Source organism: Polistes canadensis, unplaced genomic scaffold (genome assembly GCF_001313835.1).
Source record: "Polistes canadensis isolate GaletaPanama2010 unplaced genomic scaffold, ASM131383v1 scaffold_178, whole genome shotgun sequence".
NCBI lineage: Eukaryota > Metazoa > Arthropoda > Insecta > Hymenoptera > Vespidae > Polistes > Polistes canadensis.
In genome coordinates this window covers 1-9,831 of record NW_014569725.1, presented here as the reverse complement: position 1 = coordinate 9,831, position 9,831 = coordinate 1, and positions in this window count along the sequence as shown.

Below are 9,831 nucleotides of genomic sequence, written 5' to 3'. Positions count from 1 at the left end.
TCATAAATTTATTTACATTGCACAATAAAAATTATTAAACGAAATAATGTTTCATTTTTGCTTAGATAGTAATTAATCTAATATTGTGAAAACAATTTTAATACTTTGTTGAATAAACATTTTGTTTTAAAATACATCTATTGCTTAGAATATTATTTATAATTTTTGAAAAATATCCTACTGGTATGTTTGCCTATTCATTTTCGAATTCTTGTTTCAATTATGCTATAGAAAAAATAAAAGTTTTTGGAATTTTCCTATCTAATTTATCCCTTAATTTTTTATGGGATTAATACAAAATGCGTGCCTTGTGTTTTTGTCTTGATAATACTTCAAAATAATTATAAATTCCTATTGTTAAAATTGTTTTTAATTATGTTTAAGTAAAAATATTTATCCAAAATACTGTCAGTGAGCATAATATAATGAAATATAACTCCAGAATATTACATTGACTCCTTCAAATTTTACTACATCATAATTTTATATTATTTTGTTTAACAATTTTTATCGCCCAAAATATAAAATGTAATATAAATTGATCATACTCTAATATTCGAGTATTTTTAATTGTTATTATATAGAAAACACGACAAACACACAACTACCTAAAATTAACATAGACGAAGAAATCAATTCTTTTCGAATGATGATCGAGGTCAAAGAACTCTACCTCGGAAATGAGATAAACTTTATCCTAAACACATCGAGGATCTGTCTTGAACAGGGAAGAAGAAAAGAAATAAAAGGGGGAAAGGCTTCAAATGAAACGGAAGGGAAACTAAGAGAAGGAGCAAAAAAAACATAGGAAGTAAATAGTTTCAAGAAAAGAACATTGGTGATTTTCGGGGGTCGAAATGAGAAAGAGAGAGAGTGAAAATCCAATTTCGTTCGCATGTTGTGCCATAAAAAAAAAGAAAAGAAAAAAAAAAGAAAAAGAAGGGAAGTCAAATCGATCGTGAACGGAACGGAAAGCAATCAGATTCAATCGATGGGATATACAAAAAATATTTTTAAAGGTCGATAGTAAATCCGTGAAAACGATTTCGATATATCCTCGTATAAAAATTCGGTTGAAAAATTTCGAAAATTAAAAAAGAAAAACAAGAAATAAATGAATTTATTGAGAAAAATACTGATGACGAATAGAAGAAGAATACAATTTGAATCATCAATCGAATAAGTTTCTATAAAAAATATTAAATTCAATCGATCTTCTCGATTAACATCGGATAACGAATAGAAAAAAAGCGGTAAAAGAAATTTGTCAAAATAAATGATATTAACGATCGAACGATGTCGAATGAAATTCATTTAAAAATTGACACACTTATAAAGAAAATAACACAGCAGCAACGAATCGTTCGTATAAATTGTTCATTTGTTAAAATTAAAATAATATTAATTGAAAATTCATTTCGTCTCCTAGAAACATAAATCATTGTCCAATTGTGTCGAAAATCTAAACTTTCGATGCGAATACGAATGTGGATGCAATACGAGTCAGATAATTTGCACGAAAAGGGGGGGAATTTACTGTCGTTAGATAATAAATTCAATTTTGGAAATGTCCAAATTCAGTGAGTGGAATTGATAGGATCATTATTATTATATGCGTATATATCTGCATGTATATATATGTATATGTGCGTGGGTTGAAGAATGTCCTAGAGAGATTACATGTACTTTCACAGAGGACAAACACACATCAGCGATACACACATAAGATCGATTGACGTGTTCATTCCTGAAGTTTCTCGACAGCTGACGATGAAAACGTCACTACTATCAATGTGACACGAATTTTTGATATAACACGACACGACACGACACGACACGACACGACATGATACAACATACGACAACATAACGCAACAACTCGATAATCTCCTTCCTTATTCTGTTGTATTTAGAGCGTAATGACTTCTGGTTAACACTAACCTACCTACACACTTTATACAGTGTCCCGAGATACTCTCGAAGGTATTTATTTATTTATTTTATTTTACGGGATAAACCCATTAACACAGAATTCATAAAAAGAGGTCAGGTAAAAACAAATGAAGATAGTTACGGGAAAATAAATTAAAAATAAAGATAATTACAGAGCAATTGGTTGTTTTAAAGCGAATATGTAATAATTTTTATTATGTTTTATTAAATGAATTAGTTCATTAGAGAATCAAAATGAGTAATGTGTACGATATGAGCGCTGAGAAGGAACAAATTGATCGATTACATGGTGCAGATGATTATACATGTAATAATCACCAACAAAAAGAATGTCAGAGTCAACATAAAGTAAGAGAACTTCTTCAACAGATTTACCATGATTTTACATAAATGGAAATACAGTGAAGTATACACACACTACCAAAAACTAAGGATTAAATTTAAAGAAAAACTTTAACGAACAGCTGTTCAACGTACTGTAATGTGACCTCTAACTGAATGGTTATGCGTATGCGTTGACCTTAGACCAGTTTCATATTATTACCATTTGATTATAATTTTTAATATTCTTTTTTTTTTTAATATTTATTTAAGTAGTACACCATCCGATACGTGAACTAAAATAAGTAAACTCAAAGCAAATATTAAAAAATTGTTTTAAACGACTATGCAATATGATTTTTAGGGGAAACAGATTTTGAATGATTTGACCTTTTAATATTTTTTAAATACTATTACTTTGTGTGTGTGTTTTATGATGTTGGTATTTTAAAGCTATTGCTAGCCTAAGTTGTGACTAACAATGAGCCTAGAGCCGTACCCTTGAGTGTACGTGTACTTATTATTAATTATACTCTAATCGGTCAAATGATCAATCTTTAACGAAAGATATCTTTTACAATTGAATGTTAATATTAAAATAAGTTAAAAATATAGAATTATATTTGTAATTAAAATTGTGAAGTGTGTAAAATCAAATAATGGAAAAAAAGTAATTGAATCGTAAGTAGAATTTGTTGGATTTTTAAGTAGCACTAATCTACCTACACTTTGTATAGAGTCGAGATATACTCATAGGTATGCGCTGACCTCATACCAGTTTCACTATTACCGTTTGATTGTAATTTTTAATTTTTTTCTCATTTTTATTTAAATAGTACACTATACGGTACGCAAAATTAAATAGGTTAACTATTATTATTATTAGCTAGCGTTAGAAACTTGAATGCTCATTGATGCAGATACCAAATCTCGTCAACGTTCCCGTTATTTTTGCGCAAAATTAAATAGGTTAACTGAAAACAAAAATTAAATTGCTCGAAACAATTATGCAATATGGCTTTTAGGAAAACGCAAATTGCAAATGGTTTGATTTTCTCCGTTTTTTTTTGTTTTTTTTTAATAGTATTACTTTGTTTTATATAATGTTGGTACGTTACAATTATTGCAGTTTAGGTTAATATCATTTGCGACTGACAATGAGTTTAAAATCAGCCTTGAGTATACGTATACTAATTTATATTCGAATCGGTCAAATGGTCAATATTTAACAAAAATTATTTCTCTTACAATTGAATACTCACATTAGTATTAAAATGGATTAAATTATAAATAAAATTATATTTCTAATTAAAATTGTGTATGTGTGTGTATGTAAAATAAAATAAAATAAAGAAAAAAGTGATAATATTGAATGCAGAATTTGTATTCTAAATTTAAAATCAGTCATTTTAATCGTCGCACGTTTGTTTTTAAATATACGCGTATATTTATGGGAAATTTTACTTAAATTTACAAATCGAAAATCTTTTTACTTCTTCTTTTTTATAACATTTGTAATTATTTGAAATAAAAAACGGCGAGTATTTTTTAACGCATTAAACGAATTAAATTCTTTACTATAGGACAAAATATGATCAAATAAGTAAAGATTAAAATGAGTTCAAGCAATAACAAAAAGACAACCGCAAGGACGGCACATAAAGAAAAAGAAATGAATTGCAGATTAAAAGGGTACAATTACGAATCTATCAACCAAGCGAGTATAATTTTAAATTGCTAATCAGCTCAAGCGGTTTACCACATCAACATATGACTTTACCAAGGTTAAAAAGAAAGTTCTTACTAGTTCTTCGATGTTACTCGTTTCGTAACTATGAAAATAAAAATAGTGAGATAGACACAGAGAGGGAGATAAAGATAGAGAGAGAGAGAGAGAGAGAGAGTCGAGGAAGGGGAGAAGAAAGGAAAAAAAAGAAAATAAAAAAGACAGATAGTTTTCCCACAGATAAGATAATCAGATCGTTACGGTCTATCACAAGACTCGTTGGAACAGGTCAAAGTTTTCTTGCATCCAAGAGAATAAAAAAACAATAAGGAAAACAATTTCGGTTTATGAAATAATTATGGGAATTGTTATAATGAAAATGTTACAACTGTTACGGATATAACGGTTCTCTCATATTAGTTTCGGTTCAGATTAATTAGAACTGATATTAAATCGGTTCTATATCCGTGCTATAATATAATTGCTATTTTTCCGTTCTGTATTAAATCACGATTCGATTCTATACAGGATTCATACAGTACAGAAAAATAAAACAATTATATAAACAATATGGAATCGAGGTAATAACAGATTTTTTTTAGTATAACAATCGAAACTGATATAGAATGGATAAATAACAAATAGTTATAGAATTAGTATGAAATCGATATAATATCGGTTATAAAGAATTAAAATCGAAACTGATTTTGATGCCAACAACGTTTCCGTTTCCGTTTATTTTAGTGGGATCTTAAAATCATTAAAATTGATTCTTCTACGATTCCGAGTCTGAAAGTTTACGATTATATTATTATTTTTATTATATAACATATTATTATTCAACCTTTTTAACTGCAATCCACTTAACACTTTTTGTAAAGATAATAGTAATCAAATTCGAAACCGATACACAAAAACACGAACAATATGAAACCGACTTAATAACGAGGTATTAAGAATTAAAATCGATACAGTACACAGAAACGAAATATAATAATTATATAATTAGCGTATGGAAATTATATAAAAATCGGTTTTTAAGAATTAATATTGAAGCCGAGATAATTGAGCAGATAAATAATAATTATAAAACCTATATATGTGTGTAACCGATATAATATTAATTTAAAAGAACCGAAATTGAAACTGATACAGAACTAAGAAAAAAACATATATTATTATGTTAATATTTATTATTTGTATATATTATTTTATATTGTTTTTATTACTCTCTTCCTTCCTTTGACGGATCCCCAAATTCCCTTTACAATCGTTTAACACAAATTCTTATAATCTATCTGGCATTATTGCCATCCAATAATATCTTTGCTAATATAAAACTATAATACCAAACAAACATATAAAATATATATTATTATATATTAATGTAGGACTCGTGAAAAAATTGGATCCACTGGAATTTGATTGGACCAGGATTCGAACCCAGGATCTTTCGCTTTCTGGGCAACTGCTTTATCCATTGAGCTATCTAGGAGCCATGGTCAACCTCCTCACGAATATCTATTTATGTATTTGGCATAGAGGCGCTCAATAATCCTACATTAATATATATTGTTATATTACCGATATGTGGAATCGATGTAATATTCATTTGAAAGAACAAAAAAAAAATAATAGTTTCAGAACCGATTTGGAACAAGATCAATAGAGATACAGAGCCGAAAAATATCAGTTATAGAATTAGAATGAAACCGATATAAATTTGATTTAAAACAAAAATTAAAATTAAAACTGATACGGAGTCAAGATATAAAAATGAAAATAAAATCAATATGGAACCGATATAGAACCGATTTTAATATTTATTCTAAAAAACTGAAAATTGTATTGATACAGAACAAAAAATTACATCCAAAACAATATTAAACCGAAATCGAAACCGATGGAAAATCAAACAATAATTATTACAGAATTAATATACAATTGATATAATTTCGATCTTATGTTAGAAGAATCAAAATTGAAAACACTACAATTTAAAACCCTTCTATCCATAACAGCTATATCATTTTTTTCACTACTCATAATTATTTTAAAACAAGATCCCAAAAATATAATAGTTGTATAAAATAATTGTATAACTTGATAATATCGATGATTTTTCTAACAGAAGTAAAATCAACTTGAATCGTTTCTCGTTTAATTTATCAATCTTGAAACTTTCTCGAATACAAAAGATTCCAAATAAAACAAAATCGAACATGCTTCGTAACAAAACCAAAGAATATTAACTTCTTCCTACTTATTCACAAAATGTAAATACTTATTCGTTATATTAACTTTAAAACGTGAGAAAATGAATGCTGAATGGACTCTGCAACTTGAGAAACGTGGCACAGTCTAAAGGATGTGATTTCTCGTGAAGATTAATCACATTCTTCGTTTCCAAGTTTCATCTTCTTCCTGGCGGAATGACGAAAGAAACTGTTTCGCTATTCCAAAGAATGAGTCTAATTAAGAACGTTGTTGTTGACGCACACACGTGCACACGTGTGCAACTTTTGTCGATTATTAGAACTTTCTCTTAAGAACTCATGTATCACTAGAAAAAACAATTTATCTTTAAGGGATTTATTAAGCTCTTAGTAACAACATATAACAAAGATATATTTTACTTATGATTATTTTTTATGTGTTCTTACGAACATCTTAAAATTATCAAAATTAATTCTCTTGCGATTCCATGCCCGAAAGTTTATAATTACATTATTATTTTCATATTATATAAAATATTATTAAATTATCTCTTCTAATATATATAATTTAAATTATATTAAATTATATTAAATAATTTTTTAAAACATTTTTGGTACCAGTGCACGCTATAAAGTTTGGTAAATATGTAAAAATTATATGATTTTAGCTTTTTTTTTAATTTTTCCTTTTAAAACTAGCAATTTATTTATTTTGGTAGAGTATATGTTGAAATTATATAATGTATTATATAATAAACAAGAAACGTTATAGATAACAGTAACAAAGACACTTTATTTTCGCAATTTTTATTTTTTTTTACGAGGTTCCTAAGATCATAGTTGATAAGTCAGTGATTTTTAAAATCGTTTTAATGTAAAATCTTTTTCAACTGCAATTCATGAAATACTTTCTCGTTTTCAAGTCATTTTTAAACAAATCTCATTACCAGGTAACAGAATTCAATAAATATACAAGATGTCCAATAAGTAGTGGTATAAGACGAGGGGATGGTGGGAGATTCGAAAAAGAAAGTTATTTCGTATTTTACCAAGTAGATTTACTTTAGGATCGTATAATATATTATATAATAATTAAAACAATGAATTGTGATATTTGTTTAATCGGTTAAAGGTTATTATCTTTTAAAAATGAATGAAAATAAAGAAGAAATTCAATAAATTGTGAAATTGTTTTTACGAAAAAATGAATGAATGGGATTTAAATCTTTAACAAACTTTGCGATATTTATGAAAATAATGCAGTTCAGTAGATTTTACGCAAAACTGGGAAAAACGTTTTCAATTTGGAAATTTTGATGTCAATCTGGTCGACTGGCCACTGGAAAAATCGATGAAATGATGAATTACATTGACGGATTTTATATCAAAAGCGGTAAAAAAAGTGGTAGAATATAAATATGGTACATATTTGATTTAATAAACTTCATTCAAAATATGGAAAAAAAAAAAGTTAAATTATTGTTTCATTTTTACATTAAAGTAACTTTTTCGTTATCAATATATATTTATTCGTAGAGTAATTGTTGAAAGTATAATAATATACATTTCAAAACATTCGAATAACTTTATTGATACCCAATTATAAATGTAAACGATTATTTGCATATATTTTATCTGTCACTGAAAAAAATATTACTTGGCAAAGGAAAAAACAAGATGCAGAGATCTATCGATAATAATATACGTATTACGAAACGTGTAAAGCAAAAAGAGAAAGAAGAGAGACATAATATTTCACCATAAAGAGCAGTATTACATAAAACTTTTAACTTGAAATATATTTTCGAGGAAAAAAAATAAAAACAACAAAAAACTACTCTCATGATCGATAATACCGAATAAAAAATGCGATCGCTTGTTGGATACATTTTTTAATAAGCCATACTCGAACATGAGTATGAAGAAAAAAGAAAAAAAAAGACATTGATAATATTAAGCTTAGGTTTCAGTAAAGTGTGTGTGTCCGTTACGTCACACACGTGCAAAAGTTCAACACGCGTGAAGTTCATGAAATCTGCGAGAACTCTGGCTGCGGTTGCGTTACCGGTGCGATGGAAATGTAAATTACCGCAGGAAATATGAAATAAGAGATTTAAAAAAAGAAAAGTAGTAAAGGAATAAAAATCAAGGAAACGTGTATATAATAAAAAAAAAAACCTTGCACTTTCTCGTGAATGTTATTCTCGACCAAACATTTTTAAACATTTTCGTTATTATGAGTAATTTAAAATTACTCGGATTGAAAACATTGTTAACATACTACATGTAACAAATGTTACATTATTTTTCTAACGTTAATTAATTAATAAATGTAAATATATGATTATCAGTATGAAATCAGCACGCTATTGTATTATTTAAATATATAACAAATGTATGTAATCGTAATATAAGAAATTAGGTAATTTAAAAAAAAAAAAAAAAAAAAAATTTTATAAAAAAAAAAAAAAAAAAAAAAAATACAAATGTGTACTCGTTAATATGTCAATATTTTGTTTATAACATATTATTGATTATCCTGTTATTCTTTTCTTTTTTATAACCATTTTTTACGAAAGAAATTTTCTTCACACAAAGACCTAAGAAAAAAATTTTTTTCTTTTTTTCAGAAATTTTATGCTATAAGGATTTATCGATAAATCAATATTATATTTTCAGTATATTACTGATTTTTATGTTCTTCTTTTGCTCTTTCTAACCGTGGTTTTCATTTTTATTATCAAAGAAACTCTCCCCAGGAGGCATGACAATTCTTGATCGAAAAATTTTAACAAAATTTAATAGTACGTGTAGTTATTGATGTATCAATATTTTATCCTTTAATATTTAAATTGATTCTTACGTTTTTACATTATCTATTACAATATTATATTAATTTTTATTACAAATGTTCATTTCTCAATAACGTTAAAAGAATTTTCAAGAAGAATTTTATTATTAAATATGCAAGAAATTTTGTTCAGAATTTCTTCCATTATTGCATGAAGATTAATAATGCAGTTGTACATACGTTAACTCATAACTCACACACAATTCCCATCATAAGAAGTCAGCACGTAATATTTAAAAAAAAAAAATCTCAACGTCGACTTTAACTATTTTTGAATAAAACATGAATATTCCGTTTAAGAAAATTACGTTGACCTTGATATGATTCTAACCTATTTAAACGAGAACAAACTAGTATACCTCGTTTGATAGATCTTCTTTCGAATCAGCTAGAAAAAAGGCATTCTTCGGTCAAATTCGAAATACGTTTTTGTTAGATTTGAAATATAAAAAAAAAAAAAAAAAGAAAAGAAAATTAATACCATAATTTTAATTGAAATATTATTATTCGAAACGATTTTCGCGATCGAAGTATAATAACTCGTTACGATAATTATGTCAAGTTGTATATACCAGTGATTCTCAAATTTTGTTCTAGAAATTCTAAAATAGTAGTGAATAAAATTCAATAAATCATCTGATTTATTTTTAAGGCTTCCCTATAGTTTTTTACTTTTTCTTTTTTGTAATAAGGATACTCTTATATTTACTTCCCGATTATTACGTATTTTTTATTAATATTATTATTATTTATTATTAATTATT